Below are 17,622 nucleotides of genomic sequence, written 5' to 3'. Positions count from 1 at the left end.
TTCTCTGAGAGGTGGGACTGAGCCCACCCTGGAGTAGAAAGCTGACAAAACAGAAGTTCTCACCTCTTCCCTGTTCCTCCAATGAAGTCCTACTGCTAAACCCAGGAATCACCTCTGCAGAAAGGGGGTTCCATCTGAGAAAAAGACAGTGGGATGACAGGTGGAAGCAGGAGGCACTTGAGGGGGTGGGGAGACAGGGGACAAAGAAAAAAGGAAGCCGATCCCAGCCCGCAGTGAGGGATGCTACAAATCCATGCAGGCAGCAACAGAATTGAGGCCACAAATGTAATTTTCAATTTCCGAGTAGTCATGTTTCAGAAAAAAAAAAAAAAGAAAACCAGTTGAAATGAATATTTATAATATATTTTTTGGAATCCAAAACATGTAAAATACTGACATTTCAACTTGTGGCACTAGCCACGTTTCAAGGGCTCCATAGCTCCATGGGGCTGGCACCACCATCCTGAACGAACAGAGCTGATTGGCGCCGACCTAGGTATCTCGTCCAGGAGGCAACGGTCCCAGATGCAGAAGATAAGACACTGGCTCAGCGCTCCAGCATCACGTGGACTGGCTGAGCCCAGGGGGGTCCAGCCTGTCTAAGCTTGATCCTCCCTGATGGGGAGCCCTGAGCTGACCCATCCCTCTGAATGGACTCCTTCTCTCAACCACAAAAGGGAATGATTTGCAACGTGGCTGTGTGCGGTCTAAAGGAGATCATACCGCCAAGCATCAAAGCTTCCTTCAGAGGGACTGTAAACACACACGCTGGACTTGGAGCCAGATCGATAGAAAAGCAATCCCCAAAAGGACTCCGGGAGCTGGAGCCACGACAGGGGGGCGGGGCAAAGCCAGCAGGGAAGGGGGCAGGTCCTCCTGTGCCGAAACGGACAAACTGGATCCACAACGGACACAAGGGCTAAGTCCTCACGGAAGAAATAACACACGCATGCAAAGCAACGCACAGAACTGATCAGGAGACAGCAGAGGAGCATGTCCCACGCAACGGGCGCAGAATGACTCAGAACAGAGAAATCCTGGGACATCAGAAGGCACAGAGTCGGTGAATGAATCCGTCTGGTCAAAGCCATGGTTTTTCCAATAGTCATGTGCACATGTGAGAGCTGGACCATCAAGAAGGCTGAGCGCCGAAGAACTGATGCTTTCGAACTGTGGTGCTGGAGAAGGCTCTTTAGAGTTCCGTGGACTGCAAGGAGATGAAACCAGTCCATCCTAAAGGAGATCAACCCTGAATATTCACGGGAAGGACTGATGCTGAGGCTGAAGCTCCAATCCTTTGGCCACCTGACGCAAAGAGCCCACTCACTGGAAAAGACCCTGATGCTGGGGAAGATTGAGGGCAGGAGGAGAAGGGGACGATAGAGGATGAGATGGTTGGATGGCATCACTGACTCAACGGACATGAGTTTGAGCAAACTCCAGTAGGTGGTGGAGGACAGGGAAGCCTGGCGTGCTGCAGTCCATGGGGTCACAGAGTTGGACACGACTTAGCAACTGACCAATGAAGTGAATGAGCGAATCATGCAGGAGGCATTCCCGCCCTCGCTACGCTCTGGCCCGGCGCCCTCCTCGGGCCTGTCCTGGTCCTGGACAAACCCACAGAGGGGAGACCCAGACTCCCAGGCAGAAGCACCTTTCCTCCCTGGGGATGGGAACACTGGACATGGGATTTCTCCAGCGTATGAAGTCACTCCCGCCGTATGGAGACACTCAGGAGGAAGGATGGGCGTCTTCCCGTGGGAGAGTCATCTGGCTGAGGAGAGTGGTGAGAGGCTCAGCTTCGCCATCCTGAGAGCAGACGGGCCTTGGGCTGCTCATCGCTTTAAAACATGCCTTCTGAAAGGAGGGGCTTGAATCTCCACCTTCACTCACAACGGCCAAAAGGTGGATGCAGCTGAGTGTCCATGGACCGAGGAACCGATACACAAAGCGTGGTCCATCCGCACAGTGGAAGGTGCTTGCTGTTGCCCGGTCGCTCAGTCCCATCTGACTCTTTGCGGCCCCATGGACTGTAGCCCGCCAGGCTCTTCTGTCCATGGGATTTCCCAGGCAGGAATATTGGAGTGCATTGCTATTCCCTTCTCCTGGGGATCTTTCCCACCCAAGGATCAAACCCGAGTCTCCTGTATGGCAAGTGGATTTTTCACCCGAGCCACCAGGATTATTGAGCCTTAAAAAGGAAGGAAATTCGGACACAAGCCACCCCATGAATGAACCTTGAGGACACTATGCCCAGTGAAATAAGCCAGACGCAGAAGGACAAGTGATCTGTGTTTTCACTTCTATGAGGACCTACAGTCATCAAACCCACAGAGACAGGCAGCAGGATGGAGGGGGCCAGGGGCTGAGGGAGGAGACAGGCGGTGAGTGTTTATGGGGACACAGCGTCAGTCTGGGACGATGGAAGGCTCTGGAGACGGGTGGTGTGATGGTCGTATGACAGTGTGAATGCTCTTAATGCCACTGAGTTGTGGGCTTAACAGGGTTCAGTCAGTGAGTCAGTTCAGTCGCTCAGTCGTGTCCACCTCTTTGTAACCCCATGGACTGCAGCACGCCAGGCTTCCCCGTCCTTCACCATCTCCCAGAGCTTGCTCAAACTCATGTCCATTGAGTCAGTGATGCCATCCAACCATCTCATCCTCTGTCGTCCCCTTCTCCTCCTGCCCTCAATCTTTCCCAGCATCGGGGTCTTTTCAAATGGGTCAGCTCTTCACATCAGGTAGTCAAAGTATTCGAGTTTCAGCTTCAGCATCAGTCCTTTCAATGACTATTCAGGACTGATCTCCTTTCGGATGGACTGGTTTGATCTCCTTGCAGTCCAAGGGACTCTCGAGAGTCTTCTCCAGAACCACAGGATGGCAGGGGCCCGGGGCTGGAGGAGGAGATGGTGAGTGAGCATCTTAATGTAGTTAAGATGGTAAATTGTATGTTACATTCGTCTTAGTCCAACTTAAAAATGTTAAGTGCAAAACAGTGCTTTCCACATCGATTTCCATCCTTACTTCTCACTCACGGCTTCCCTCTCCTCCTTCAAGTCAGTGCTCAAGTGCGGCATCTCAGGGAGGCTCACCCTACCCACCTCCATCCCAAGCCCCTCACCAGGCTCTCCTTCCCCGCTGGACCACGGAGGTGCCTCTCTGCCAACCCTCTTCTCATCGTTTGTCTCCTCCGGCTACAGATAACACTGAGCAAGCAGAAAGGAGGCAGTCATAAACGTGAGGGTGGAAACTAGTGAAAACCAACGTAGAAAAACAGAGCAAAAAAATGAATGAGACCCAAGCTGGTTCTTGGAAAAAGTCAATAAAATTGACAAACTGTTCATTTAGAGTGATCAGGAGGGGGAAACGCTTAAATCACCGAACTCAGAAATGAAGGGGGGGCACTTTACCAGCCTCACGGGAACACAAAAGAAGACAAGGGAACGCTATGAACAACCGAGGGACAATGAGTTAGATGCTGAGAGGGATCAGACAGTTTCAGCAAAATGCAAGCCAACCGCCAGGACTCAAGAAGAAACGGAAGACCTGGGCACAGGCAAACCAGGCAGGGAGCAGTTAACAGACTCAAAACTTCACACAGAGAAGCTCAGGCCCAGGCGGCCTCACTGGTGAATTCTACCAAACATTGAAAGAATTAATTTCTCAAAAACATACAGGCCCTCCTATCACAGCAGCACTGTTCATAACAGCCAAGACACTATGCAACCTAAGTGCCCGCTGACAGAGGAATAGATGGACGATGTGGTACATACATACAATAGAATATCGCTCAGCCATAAAAAGAATGAAATAATGCCATGTGCCGCACATGGATGGACCTGGCGGTTATCACACTAAGTGAAGCAGAGAAAGACAAGTATCACATGAGATCACGTACATGTGGAATCTACAATATGGCACAAACGAATCTGTCGATGAAACAAAAACAGATGCACAGACAGAAACAACAGACTTGAGGTTGCAGCGGCTGGGGAAGGAAGGGAGATGGGACTCAGGGCTTGGGTGAGCAGACGCAGACTAGTAGATATAGAATGGATAACAAGGCCCTCCCAGGTGGCTCAGGGGCAAGCACCCACCTGCCGATGCAGGAGACACAGGAGAGTCGAGTTTGATCTCTGGGTCGGGAAGATCCCTTGGAGGAGGACATGGCAGCCTGTTCCATTACTCTGGCCTGGAAAATCCCATGGACAGAGCAGCCCGGCGGGCTACAGTCCATGCGGTCGCAAAGAGACACGACTGAGCATGATCCATCTACACATATATTGCACGGCACAGGAACTACATACAATATCCTGTGATAAACTATACATATATATGGAAAAAATACCAAAAAAGGATTTATACATATGTATAGCTGAATCACTTGGCGGTACATAAATCAACTATACTTCAATTTAAAAAAACAAAAAGAATATCAACTCATTTCAAATTCCTCCAAAAAGTAGACGAGAATACACCCCAATAATTTTATGAGGCCTATATTACCGTGATACCATCCCAAGACAACGACAAACTCTTATGCACATACACACAAAGAAGCTCAGCAAAATTCTAGAAAACCGAATCTGGCAGCTTACCAAAAGGATTATAAACCATGACTAAGTGGGATTTATCCCAAGAATGCAAAATTGGCTTAACATCAAAAAAAATCAATTAATGTAAGACACCACATTAATAGAATAAAGGACAAAATGCAGCTGATCATCCCAAGAGATACAGAAAAGGCATTTGAGAAAACACAGCGCCACTTCATGACATAAACACTCAGCAAAGAAAAGAGAGCCTCTCCAGCCTGACGGAGGGCATCCGCATGGCGCCTGCCACGGTCAGCACAGTGATGGTGGGCGGCTAGAGGCTCCCCCGAGACCAGGAGCCAGACCCAGGGCGCCTTCTCACCACCCCCACCCAACGGTGTGCGGAGGGTTCCGGCCAGGGCGCCTGGGCAACACGGAGACACAGAGGCACCCAGGCTGCAAAGGCAGACGTGTGGGACGATCTCTCCTCTCGGATGAAGTCGGCCTCCCTCCCGGGGGCTGCCCCGGCCCCCAGCTGCCTCCATCCACCCATTCCGCTGCACGCAGTCCCCCTCTGGGATCAAGACACAGTCTTCTCGCCTAAGGAACTGCCTGGCTCCCAAATGTCACCGCCACACCATCTAGCCTTCCGGGTGGCTCAGAGGTAAAGAACCTGCCTGCCGATGCAGTTCGATCCCTGGGTCGGGAAGATCCCTGGGAGGAGGAAATGGCAACCCACTGCAGTATTCTTGCCTGGAGAATCCCATGGACAGAGGAGCCTGGCATGAGGCTATCCATAGGGTCGAAAAAGAGATACAACTGCAGCTGTGGACCGAACCAGCTCTGGCCTGGCTGAGCCCACATCCCACCACCAGCAGGCCCGTCCCATGGGGTGGGGACTACCTGATGACCTTCTGGATCAATGCCACACTTCTCATTGTCTTAGCTTGTTTTGAAAAACAGCTATTGTTTGTTTTTGTTTTTCATAAAAAGACATTCATTACATTAACATACATGGGTTTAGCTACTGTCATTTTTAAATGCACTGTTAAATATCTTTAAGTTATCTTTTTAAATTTCTAACAGTATGTGTGTGTGCATGTAAGTCGCTTCAGTCATGTCCAACTCTTTGCGACTCTACAGACCGCAGTCCGCCAGGCTCCTCTGTCCATGGGATTCTCCAGGCAAGAATACTGGACTGGGTTGACATACCCTCCTCCAGGAGATCTTCCCAACCCAGGGAATGAACCTGCATCTCTTACATCTCCTGCACTGGCAGGCAGGTTCCTAACCACCAGCCCCACCTGGGAAGCCCTTCTAATAGGATACACATCCATAGATACAACGCACATAAACAAAAACCTCTCAGGGGGTCCCTAAAACTCTTCAAAGAGGGGAGTAGAATCCTCAGACCAAACGTTTGAGAAGCCCTGTGCTACCCTGCTGCATTCATCCTGCAAGGAGCAGCAAGGGAAGCTTGGGCATCATCCCTAAGACGACAGGGGGTGTGAAGGCCTGTTGTCATCGTTCAGTCGCTGAGTCGTGTCCGACTCTTTGTGACCCCGTGGACTGCAGCACGCCAGGCTTCTCTTTCCTTCATTACCTCCCAGAGCTTGCTCAAACTCTTGTTCACTGAGTCAGGAAAGCCATCCAACCGTTTCATCCTGTCACCCGCTCTCCTCTTGCCCTCAATCTTCCCAGCATCAGGGTCTTTTCCAAAGAGTAAGCTCTTCACATCAGGCGGCCAAAGGACTGCAACTTCAGCTTCAGCATCAGACCTTCCAATGAATATTCAGGGTTGATTTCCTTTAGGATGGACTGGTTTGATCTCCTTGCAGTCCAAGGGACTCTCAAGAGTCTTCTACAGCACCACAGTTCTAAAGCATCGACTTTTCAGTGCTCAGCCTTCTTTATGGTCCAACTCTCACATCCACACATGACTACTGGCAGAACCCTGGCATTGACTACACAGACCTTTGTCAGGAAGTGGTGTCTCTGCTTTTTGATACACTGTCTAGGTTTGTCACAGCTTTTCTTCCAAGGAGCAAGCATCTTTTAATTTCATGGTTGCAATCACTGTCCACATTGATTTTGGAGCCCAAGAAAATGAAATCTGACAGTTTCCATCATTTTCCAGCAATTTCCCCCATCTGCTTGCCATGAAGTGGTGGGACTAGATGTCATGATCATAGTTTTTTGAATGTTGAGTTTTAAACCAGCTTTTTTACTCTCCTTTCACCTTCATCAAGAGGCTCTTTAATTCCTCTTCACTTTCTGCCATTAAAGTGGTTATCATCTGCATATTTGAGGTTACTGATATTTCTCCTAGCAATCTTGATTCCAGCTTGTGATTCATCCATCCCAGCATTTTGCATGATGTACTCTGCATATAAGTTAAATAAATAGGGTGACAATATACAGCCTGACGTACTCCTTTCCCAATTTAAAACCAGTCTGCTGTTCCATGTCCAGTTCCAGTCTGCTGTTGCTTCTTGTACTGCCTACAGATTTCTCAGGAAGCAGGTGATGTGGTCTGATATTCTCATCTCATTAAGAATATTTCACAGTTTGTTGTGATCCACAGTCAAAGGCTTTAACCTAGTCAGTGAAGCAGAAGTAGATATTTTTTTGGAATTCCTTTGTTTTTTCTATGATTCAGCATATGTTGGCAATTTGATCTCTGGTTCCTCTGTCTGTTCTAAATCTAGCTTGTATATCTGGATGTTCTCAGTTCACATGCCGTTGAAGCCTCGATTGTAAGATTTTGACCATCACTTTGCTAGTGTGTGAAAAGAGCACAATCGTGCGGTAGTTTGAGCATTATTTGGGATTGCCTTTCTTTGGGACTGGAATGAAAACTGACATTTTCCAGTCCTGTGGCCACTGCTGAGTTTTCCAAATTCGCTGGTATAATGAGTGCAGCACTTTTACAGCATCATTTTTTTAAGATTTGAAATAGCTCAGCTGGAATTCCACCACCTCCACTAGCTTTTTGTTCATAGTGATGCTTCCTACAGCCCACGTGACTTCACACTCCCGGATGTCTCGCTCTAGGTGAGTGACTGCACCATTATGGTCATCTGGGTCATTAAGAGCTTTTTTGTATAGCTCTTCTGTGTATTCTTGCCACCTCTTCTTAATATCTTCTGCTTCTGTTAGGTCCATAGCATTTCTGTCCTTTATTGTGCCCATCTTTGCATGAAATGTTCCCTTGGTATCTCCAGTTTTCTTAAAGAAATCTCTAGTCTTCCCCATTCTATTGTTTTCCTTTATTTCTTTGCACTGGTCACTTAAGAAGACTTTCTTATTTCTCCTTGCTATTCTCTGGAACTCTGCATTCACTTAGGTATACCTTTCCCTTTCTCCTTTGCTTTTTCACTGCTCTTCTTTTCTTAGCTATTTGAAGGCCTGCTCAGACAACCACTTTGTCTTCTTGCATTTCTTTTGCTTGGGGATGGTTTTGGTCATCACCTCCTATATGATGTCACAAACCTCTATCCATAGTTCTTCAGGCACTCTGTCTACCAGATCGAGTCCCTTGAATCTATCCATCACCTGCACTGTATAATCATAAGGGATTTGATTTAGGTCATAGCTGAATGGCCTAGTGGTTTTCTTTACTTTTTTCAATTTGAGCCTGAATTTTGCAATAAAGAGCTGATGATCTGAGCCACAGTCAGTTCCAGGTCTTGTTTTTGCTGACTGTATAGAGCTTCTCCATCTTCGGCTACAAAGAATATAATCAATCTGATTCCACACTGACCATCTGGTGATGTCCATGTGTAGAGTCGAGGGAAGGGAGGGTCCCTAATTCTGCACCATGGAGTGGACGGCTGCCTGGCCCAGGTCCTGGCAGCCAGGTTGGCTCCCTCTTCCTTGGTTTACTTCCCCGGAGAATGGGCGTGAGGACATAAGTGCCCACTTCTCGGGACTGCATCAAGGACGGGTTGTGTCCACACGTGGAGCCCTGCGGGCTCACACACTCACTGTTACCCTGATTTTTTTTTTATTTATTTATTGAAGGATAATTGCTTACAGAATGTTGTTGCTTTCTGTCAAACCTCAATGTGAATCAGCCATAGGTACACATATATCCCTGCTTTTCACAACGTAAAGTCATCAAGATGGGCCACCAAGGAAGAGAGACGGAGGGAAAGACGACTCTGGGAGCCCGTCTGGCCCTGCAGTGACAGCCTGGATCCCCTAACACACCCCTGACCCTGGCCTGAGTGGGTGTCCACCCCCCTCAACCCAAAGACCCTCATCAGAAACAGGCTGATGAAGAGACAGCAGAATCCAGACACCTCTGCCGTTACTCACCGGCCCAGGACATGCCCAGAAGGACCCCGAAGAATCAGGACACACCCACGCCAGGCAGCCCCCCGACGCGGTTTTGGACCATTTCCCTACGGAAAGCCAAGAAGCCTTGAAACCCTTGGAAACCCAGAGCGTGCCAATTACCACCCCATGTCTGGAGAATCATTAACCACACACACCAGGCTCACCACAGCCGTCTTCAGGAATTCCACCCCCAGCTTCACCTGGACTCCAGGTTCAACAACAAAACCATTTAACCACAGCTGAAGGTTACCCCCCTTCCCCAGGCGCCAGCTTTGTGAGCACCCCGGCGGTCGTCCGGGTGGATGTAAATCCACGAGCCACCTGCCACGACCCGGCATCCTGGAGGCGGGTGGCAGGGAGCGGCCAGACTGTCCTCTGGTCTGAACCCTCAGGGTGAGGCCAAGAAAGAGCGGGCCAGTGGTCTGCCTGGGAGCTGAACACCCAGGTGGGAGGGGAAGTCTGGACCCACTGATGCCATCCAGCCATGTGACAAGGGCTACTCTGAACCGGTGCCCTCCCAACCCTGGGCAACAGAGAAGCAAGACCTGGTCCTTTCCTGGCGACCTGCCTGCCTGGTGACGGGTCCCCCACGCAGCACAGGCCAATGCAATAGTTTGCCAGACCCCCGTCCAGGGTGATGGGGGCAGGGATCAGGAAAATCCCGAGAAACGAGCCGCTGTGCCCAGGGCTTTGAGGGGCGCGGTCCAGCGGGCAGAAGCACCCCTCCACCACTCACCCAGCCTGCCTCCTCCGCAGGGCAGGGGGCCCAGAATTCCCAGGAAGATTCCAGGGCTTGCTTCCCTCCTCCAAGCTGGGCCCCAGCAGGTGTGACCCTCTCCCTGGGCCCCTCCTGAGACCCAGTCTGGAGGGCCACGGTCCTGCAGCTCCGACCTGCCCTTCGCCAGGCTCTAGCCACACCACGGGCCCCTGAGAGCCCCGGGAAGGGTCCCGGGGGGAGCCGCTCCCCACCTGGCCGGGACGATGAGCCCTGACCTGGGTGGAGCCCTGAGTGAGCACAGTTTGGGGCAGGACTCCCTGTCCACGGGGCCTGGCCCGCGCGGAGCAGCAGGTGGTATCCCGTGCCGCTTCGGTCACCCAGGTGTCACCCCATCCCCGGGGGAACCACCCGCCAGAACCGGGAGGGCTGGGCTGAGTCTTCTCCTCCCCTGCGGGGGCTCCAAAGTGGAACACTTTCCAAGGGGCCCAGTCTAAAGAGAATCAGTCTTCCCCGAAATCACCCTGTCACAGCAAGGCCTGGGACACCCCCCTTTCCCCAGCAGCCCCTCCCATCTTTTACCTGCCAAGGGCCTTCCAGCCCTCACTGAATCTTGCGGGGAGCAGACTCCCAAACCCCTAACAAAGGCTTTAATTCAAGCACCTGAAACACCCACCTCCTGATCGCTAAGAGAGGCATTTCCAGGAACATTTTCCATTTCTAAAAATCTGCAATGTACTTACATTGCTTGATCGCAGGGCTTTCTCAATCCAAAAGGGATTTTTTTTTTCTTTTAATACTTAGTAGCTTGAGGTCACAGGATTTTAAAGTCAATGTATGGATATTTTCCTTGCAGAGAACTACGCTTGATCAGTTAATAAGAGACCAACAAGCATAAAGACCCATAAGCTGGAGGGGACTCGTGGGAGTCCCTTGGACAACAGGGAGATCAAACCAGTCAGTCCTAAAGGAAATCAACCTTGAATATTCATTGGAAGGACTGATGCTGAAGCTGAAGCTCCAATACTTTGGCCACCTGATGCAAAGAGCCGACTCACTGGAAAAGACCCTGATGCTGGGAAAGATTGAAGGCAAGGAGAAGAGGGGTGCATAGGATGAGACAGTCAGCATCATTTACTCAATGGACATGAATCTGAACAAACTCGGAAATGGCAAAGGACAGGGAAGCCTGGCATGCTGCAGTCCATGGGGTTGCAGAGAGTTGGATACAAGTTAGTGACTGAACAACAAAAATAAGTCTATGACATCAGGGTAAAATGCCTCGGGGAAGGAAGCAGGGGGTATAAATTCAGGAAAGGAGACTAGCAAAGAACATCCCCTATAGGCCCTCAGTTACCGGTCAAGAAAAGGTGGGTATCAAGTCACACTTTAGGCTGCAGAGATATGGTTAAAGTTAGGGAACAGTTCCTTTCCAAATGTCAGTGTTTACTCCCCAGACCAAGCTCGACACCCTTTGCAAAGGAAGGAAGGACGGAAGGGGGAGAGAGAGGTGGGAGGGAGAGGAAGGAAGGGACGGAGGAACTCGGCAGCTTTGACCTCTGGAGCCTGTGGCTTCCATTCAGTCCTGAGAGTCAAAGGAAGCATTCTGGAAACCTCCCCAGGACTGTTTCCAAGCCCTGTCCCGCCCCTCGCTGCACTGGCTTCTGCCACTACCCCCTCCCCAGGAGGTGACAGGAGCCTCAGCTGGCCCATCCCGGGGCACATCCGTCAGCTCTGACCCAGCGCACTGGCCCCGAGCCGGCCCAGGTGGGGAAGCGGGCTCCCTTCCCCTTCCACCAAGACTGGAAGCCCCTTCACTGGTGGCCAGGCCTGTGCTGGATGCATCCTTGCCGCCCAGAGACCCACTTCAGAATGGCCACGGGAGCCAGTGACAGCAACATTTTGAGCCCCTTCAAAGCATTTCTTGTATCTGCTTTCAAAGAAAAAATAAAAAGGTCTATCACATCAGGAAGTGTGATCAGAAACTCTGGTTTTCACTTGCTGGCTACAGTTTTTCTCACACCATAGGAACAAGAAAAATAAACTTCTAATGGGATGAGCTTTCCCTCTGGGTGACGTGTGCAGTGTGGGGGCTTAGGGCTGGGCTCTTCTAGGCTGCCTGGTGCAACCCCAGCTCCCATATTCCCTTGCCGGGTGGTCTGGGGCAAGTGGCTTCACTCCTCTGGGCTTCAGGCTCCTGATCTGTAAAATGGGAATAACCGGTTGCACCAATCTCTTTATGGAGGGTTTTTTTTTTTTTTTTTTTGATGTGGACCATTTTTTTAAAACTTTATTGAATTGGTTACAATGCTGAAGCTGAAATTCTAATACTTAGGCCACCGGATGGGAAGAGCCAGCTCATTGGAAAAGACCCTTAGGCTGGGCAAGATTGAGGGCAGGAGGAGAAGGGGACGACAGAGGATGAGAAGGTTGGATAGCTTCACCGACTTGATGGACATGAGTTTGAGCAAACTCTGGGAGGCAGTGCGGGACAGGGAGGCCTGGCGTGCTGCAGTCCACGGGGTGGGACACGACTTAATGACTGACGACACAACAATACTGTTTCTGCTTTATGTTCCAGATATTGGGCCCCGAGGCATGCGGCATCTTAGCTCCCCAACCAGGGACTGAACCTGCATCCCTTCAGCGAAGAGTGGAGTCTTATCCACTGGGCCACCAGGGAAGTCCTTCTCTTCCTGGAGTTTCAGGAAACTTGGATGAGGTCACCTACAGCCAGGTGGGCAGAAGGGAAGAAACGGCCAGAATAAGAACCAGAACATTCCTGCCAGGTCCCAGGGCATCCCAGCGACATGATCTGACACCCTGGGCCTCGTCCAGGTGTTCTTGGATCCCCCTCGCCTTCCTTTCCCAGACTGGGCTGGGGACACTTTCTGCGCCCTACAGCACCCGACAGTCACCTCCATCACAGCTCCTGTGCCGCCAGCACTAACTGTACGACCCCTCACATCTCCCCTCCAGCCTGCAACCTCTGGGGCGGCCCCCTTCGCCCAGCTCCAGGCCCCCAGATGACTATTTGATGGGCTCATGTCTGCAAGACACAGAGAAAAGGCAGTATAACCTAGACCACCTCTGAATGAATGCCCAGCCCCTTATCCGGGTGGGCGGGTCAACGCCAGGTCACAAGGGTCCCCTGGCCTGGCTCTGAGCCCTTCACCCAGACAGTCCCAGGTGAGGGCGAGGGGGCTTCCAAGACTAAAACAATCGGACCTTTGTTTGGGGTGTTTTCCTCCTCAATCTAGTGCTTCCCACAAAGCAGAGGATTCAATAAACTGGCCCCGGGGGTGACTTGGAAGATCCTAAATGTTCCCTCCCTGGGGCTCGGGACAGTGTGAGGCGCAGGGAGACTGTGCTGGTACTTTTCCCCAGGCTTTTCCAGCCACACACTCCGTCCACCCCCGACGCCAGGAGCAGCGACTGACTCCAGGTCTGAAAGCATGTCGCCAAGCTGGCCTTGGGTTTACCAGGAGGAGCTGGAAACCTGGGGATCGGAGCTCAGCAACCAGGGGCTGGGGTCCACACCGAAGGTGCCCCGCAATTCCCTCAGCACCTCCCAAGCTGAGCCCCACTTTGGAAAAGCCTCCTGCACTCACCCGAGGTGACAAGGACGCCAGGACTCTACCATCTGGAAATAGAGGGCGTAAGATAAAGAATCATTTTTCCATAAAAGTCAGTGTGACTACTGTTTTCCTGCATGCTGGTCAACTCCCCGCACCTTTTTCTTATTTCAAGCTTTTTCTTCCCTCCTTTTCCCCATCACTGATGAAATACAAAATGCAGCGCTATCTTGGAGTGCCTTCCTCCTCCTCCTGGTGGCACGCCTCATACCTGACCCCACAGTCCAGGGCTTCTCCTACACGGGGTCCCCCAGAGGCTTGGACCAAATCACCTGCCCACAGTGACCCCTAGATGCCAGTAAGCGGGGTGTGCCCACAGCCCCAAGCACTTCAGAAAAACGAAAGAAGGAAAACCTCTGGGAATCACACGTGCATATGAATAGGGCTTTCTAAAGCAATTGTGCTGGGAGCCAGGAGGCAGAAAGATTCCCTTCCCTCCCCCATCCCCCAGAGGGATCTAATTTGTTCGGAGCAGCCAAGTGCTGTCAACAGCGCCCACAGGCAAGCACCTTTATAGGTAAAATCACTTCATTCGTCAAGGACTCCTTTTGATTCCAGAAGAATTACAGCCTCTTCCAAGGGAGCCCAAAGAAGCACCAGCTTTCCAGTCAATTCTTTCTTCTTGGAAAAGCAGAAATTCCCCTGCACAATAATGGAACCGGCTTCCAGGAGAAGCCTGCGCCCCAGGAGTTTTACATCCAGCCACTTGCAAAGTGGCCTAATTCCTATTAAGACAGGGTCGTCCTCTGGCCTCCTCAAGGATACTGTGACTTCCTGGGCAAAGGTCCATGCTACCACCTCTAAATCCCCCTTAGGGCAAGGCAGTGGCAGAGGATGAGGTGGTTAGATAACATCACTGACTCAACCGGACAAGAATTTGAGCAAACTCCAGAAAATAGTAGAGTTCCCTGTAGCTCAAATGGTAAAGATCTGCCTGCAATGCAGGAGACCAGGGTTCTAATCCTGGGTTGGGAAGTTCCCCTGGAGAAGGGAAGGGCAATCCACTCCAGTATTCTTGCCTGGAGAATTCCATGAACAGAAACAGTCTGTGGGATCGCAAAGAGTCTTGCCTGGAGAATCCCGATGGACAGAGGACCCTGGCGGGCTATAGTCCATGGGGTCACAAAGAGTCGGACACAAATAAGCGACTCACACACACACACCCCCCAGAAGACAGTGGCACACGCACACACACACACACCCCCAGAAGACAGTGGCGCGCGCACACACACACACACACACACACACACACACACACACACACACACACACACACACACACACACACACACACCCAGAAGACAGTGGAGGACAGCAAAGCCTGGTGTGCTGCAGGCCATGGGGACACAGAGTCAGACATGATTTAGTGACTGAACAGCCACATTGACCTTCCCCATTTAATCACTGCCAAGCCCTCAGTGGGTACAAAGTTCCAGGCACACAGATGTGCAACCTTTTCATCAAATAGCATCTTTGTTATTGCAGACAAGTGGTTTGAAAACTCAGGTCTCCAAAAGCAGCCACCTCCGGGGGCTCTTCAGGACACCCTGAAGCCCCCCAAGCGCGGATCAGGTGGTCAGGAAGGATTACTGAGCGCGGCCACCGACACTGGGATGGAGGCGGGACCCAGCACCCACGGGCTCTCCCTGAGGCCGAGTCGGCCGAGCCGAGGGCAAGTCCCAGGCAGAGACCGAGCCGCAGCCATCCCTCCGCGGACGACTTCCGAAATTACCTCCCTGCTTCTTGGTGCTTAATTTAATTAGCAGGTTGACCTCATTAAGCTTGGAACTTGAGTTTCAAACAAAAAGAGGTCACGAAACTATCCAATTTACTACCTCGAACTTCCACATGGGAACCACTTTATTTTCGGAAGGTCTCTGAGGATCCCTGGGACCGTGCCCATAGCTGCCGCCCACCGGGGCCCCCAGGTACCCCGGGCTGAGCTCCCATCTGGGGGCCCAAGCGACTTCTCAGATCTAGCCGCCCAGGGTCGCTTTAAAACCTCCGCCTGAAAGCCCACCGTCACCAGAAGCGGCCTCGCCCCCTTCGGACGCCCCCAGCCCCACGGAAACACTGACCTCTCCAACGCGCCCACCCTCCCATCCCGTGCCGTGTGGGCGCACCTAGGCGCGGGAGGAGGCGCGCCGCGGTCCAGCAGCCTCCGAACTCCGGCGGCGAGGTCCACCCCGTCCCCGGCACCTTCCGAACACTGGGGCCAGGTCCACCTCGGCCCCCCATCCTCCGGTCAGAGGCCGCAAGACCCTCCACCAGGATCATACCTGCTCGCAAAATCCAGCGGCCCCAACTCAGGCGGCGAGTGCGCGGTCGCGGTCTCCAGGCGCCCCCCGCGCCCCGGACACCTTGCGGAGGCGCCAGGGCCACGGCGCTGCGCGGGCGGAGCTGCCCGGCAGCCGGGGAGGGATGCCCGGGCGAAAGTTGCCAGGGAAACTTGAGCAACTCGAGCGCGCCGGTGCCAGCCTCCTGCATAATTCACGGGCGGCGACGGCGGAGCAAGGGGGGCCACTCACCTGCCTCAGTCGGGCCCCCCAACCCGGCTGGGGCGCGCGGCGGGCAGAGGCCAGGCATCTGGCGGGGGTTCTGCTCGACCCCAGGGGTCCCGGGGTCCATCCACGACTCCCGGGCCTGCGCCAGGTGCACCGGCCCCGGCCTCGCCGAGCCCGCTGCTCCAGCCGCGCGCACCTGGATGGGGGCTCTGGGAGCCGGTGCGGGGCCGGGGTAGCCGACGCAGGGTCTCCGGGGACCTTGCGACCGCGGCACGGGTCCCCGCCCCCCGCGCGCCCTCTGGCGGCCCCGTGCCAGTTCCACAGCCGGGCAGGCGGGCCCAGGTACCCGCGCCAGTGGGCGGCGACCTAAGGCAAGGAGACCCCGGGCAAGAGGCGGAGGTAGGTACATCTGCGGTGCCCCAAGGGGAGGCGCTAGAGGTGAAGGGGGTTCATGGGCGCGGGGGACGAAGAGGGTGCTCCTGCGCTCTGCCCCCACGCCGCTTCCAAAGCAGTTTAAATCGACCCCTAGTCCCGAACGAAACGGTGGGGGCGGCTGGGTGGGGATGTCTCTATAGAGAAGTGAGTCCCACCAGGACTCAAAGGACCCTTTCCCAACCCCCCACCCTCAGCCTCTGTGAGTCCAGGACCGCGCTTACCCAGTGGCTGGTGCTCCTGGAAGCCAGAAGCACCCAAAGGGCAGCTATCCCCACGGCCGGGCTCCCAAGGGACCAGCCACTGTCCTTCGCGGCCGCACACGGTGCCCCCGCCACCCCCACCCTGCAACCGCAGCGCCCCGCGACGCCCCCACCCCACCCCCCGCCGCCTCCGCCTCACCTGGCTCGGGGCGCGGCTCCGGGAGTCCGGGCGGGTCGGAGCCCCCAGGGAAGGGCGGGCGTCTGCGCTCTCCGGGCTCGGCCGCGGGCTCCGGAGCTACGCCGAGCCTCGGCTGGCCGGAGCGCGGGAGCCGCCGCCGCCGCCGCCGCTCAGGTGTCCGGGTAGGGGGGTGGGGGGACGCCGCGGCCCCGCCCCGCACGGAAGCCGGGTTGGGGGCTCCGGGCCAGGGCTGCCGGACAGCCCCTCCCCCGGCCGGCCGCGAGCGGTCGGGGCCAGCGAGGGTGGGGGAGGGGTCCCCTTGGCGCCAAAGGACGCGCGCGGCCCGAGACTCACGTGCGCCCCTCTCCCGGGGTCTCCTCCCGCCCCGCCGAGGTCAGTCGGCCCGTCCCCACCTGGCCCTGTCCAGCTGCAGCCCGCGGTGGCGACTCGGCCGCGGCGTGCGGGGTCTGTTGTAGCAACCGGGGGCCGGCGGGCGCCCGGGGCCGCCTCCGCCCGCCGCCCCGCCCCGCCCCGGGCTGCGTGGCTCGCCGCCCCCCCAACCGGTGAAAGCCAGCGGACCTGAACGTCCCTGGATTTTGTAAAGCCCGGTTCCTTCTGCTCGGCCGGCTCCGGCTCGGGAGCGTTTTCTGTTTACAGGGCTCGGAAATGCAGAACCGCCCGCACCTCCGAGGGTTTGCGGGGCAGATGCAAACTTTGTGCCTGGGCAGCGCGCCGCCGCCCGCCTGGATGGGCGCCTCCGTTCCGGGCGGGCCGACCCGCGCCTCGGCCCGCGGCCCTTCCAGCCATCCCGGCTCGGGGAATTAAAGCCCGCGGCTCAAAGGAGGCACCCTCCGGGGAATTCTGTGATTATCCAGGACCCCGGCAGCGCTGGGTTTGCCAAAACCCCAAGGCGGGTGTCCTAAGCCCCTGCCCCCCCCCCGCCCCCCGCTCCCCGCTCCCCGCTCCGAGCTGGGAAGGTGGCTTTACTCCTCCCAACCTGGGGGTCAGAGCCATCGGCTTATAACTTTTCTCAAGACTCTGATAATTCACTGGTCACTCCACCTGTCTCTGAGGACGCCA

At 54.3% G+C, this 17,622-nt stretch overlaps 1 protein-coding gene across 2 annotated transcripts in view; it reads right to left on the bottom strand.

The window, feature by feature from the left end:
* SHANK2 (SH3 and multiple ankyrin repeat domains 2) overlaps positions 1-17,342 on the bottom strand; it is a 560,095-nt gene extending 542,753 nt beyond the window's left edge. Inside the window, exon 1 of one of the 2 annotated variants that reach the window (XM_043452087.1) lies at positions 16,956-17,342. The gene's annotated coding sequence lies outside the window, so the exon portion shown is untranslated. Of the gene's footprint in view, positions 1-16,563 lie in introns of both variants that reach the window. The other variant, XM_043452088.1, reaches the window with a different exon arrangement.
* Between the last annotated feature and the right edge of the window lie 280 nt (positions 17,343-17,622).

This window comes from Cervus canadensis, chromosome 29, assembly GCF_019320065.1.
Source record: "Cervus canadensis isolate Bull #8, Minnesota chromosome 29, ASM1932006v1, whole genome shotgun sequence".
NCBI classification, from domain to species: domain Eukaryota; kingdom Metazoa; phylum Chordata; class Mammalia; order Artiodactyla; family Cervidae; genus Cervus; species Cervus canadensis.
Note: the sequence above shows the minus strand (reverse complement) of the source record. Positions and strands in the feature narration are given on the sequence as shown.